Raw genomic sequence first — 672 nt, forward strand, 5'->3', positions numbered from 1 at the left:
TAAACTTATTTCTAATTTTTTAAATTAATAGAATAGAAGTATAAGAGAGATTATGCATGGTTTTAAGCCTGAACAGATGCACTATGGGTTGCCCTTGCAGTGTGAAGGACTGTCCACATCCTCGCATCTTTGTAAAACTCTCAGCTTCACACGTGAACACCTCCTGTCCAGAAGAACTGTAGTGTAACACGTACAAGCAAAGGCCCCACCATCAGATTATTTGGGTTTACATTGCAGTCGGATGACCTTGGACATGTTACTTAACATTTCTATGCCTCAGGTTCCTCATCTGTAAAACTGAAAATAAAAAGAAAACTGCCTTATAGGGTCATGTGGGAATTAACTGAATTATAATAGGCAAAGCACTCAAACCAATGCTGACAAGTGGTAAACAGTCATTTCATTGTTTTATGAATTATTATTATTACTAACCTGTATTTATGTGATGACTAGTAAAATTTAACGATCCCTGGCAGCACTTTAGGAGAAGTACTGGATTGCTAACTGCAAGGTTGTCAGTACAACGTCACCAGCTCCAATTCCGGAATAAAGACGAGGCTTTTCCTACTCCCATAAAAATTCGAAACTACCAGCCGCTCCGCGGGAGAAAGATGAGGCTTTCTACTCCCGTAAAGATTTACACCCTCGGAAACCCTGTACAGGGTCGCTATG

At 40.0% G+C, this 672-nt stretch overlaps 1 protein-coding gene across 3 annotated transcripts in view; it reads right to left on the reverse strand.

Moving 5' to 3' along the window:
• The window catches only part of CPNE4 (copine IV), an 853,737-nt gene that overhangs the window by 273,100 nt on the left and 579,965 nt on the right, over positions 1-672 (reverse strand). The gene's annotated exons all lie outside the window — the stretch shown is intronic.

The sequence above is a fragment of the Chrysochloris asiatica genome, unplaced genomic scaffold, assembly GCF_000296735.1.
Source record: "Chrysochloris asiatica unplaced genomic scaffold, ChrAsi1.0 scaffold00028, whole genome shotgun sequence".
Classification (NCBI taxonomy): Eukaryota; Metazoa; Chordata; class Mammalia; order Afrosoricida; family Chrysochloridae; genus Chrysochloris; species Chrysochloris asiatica.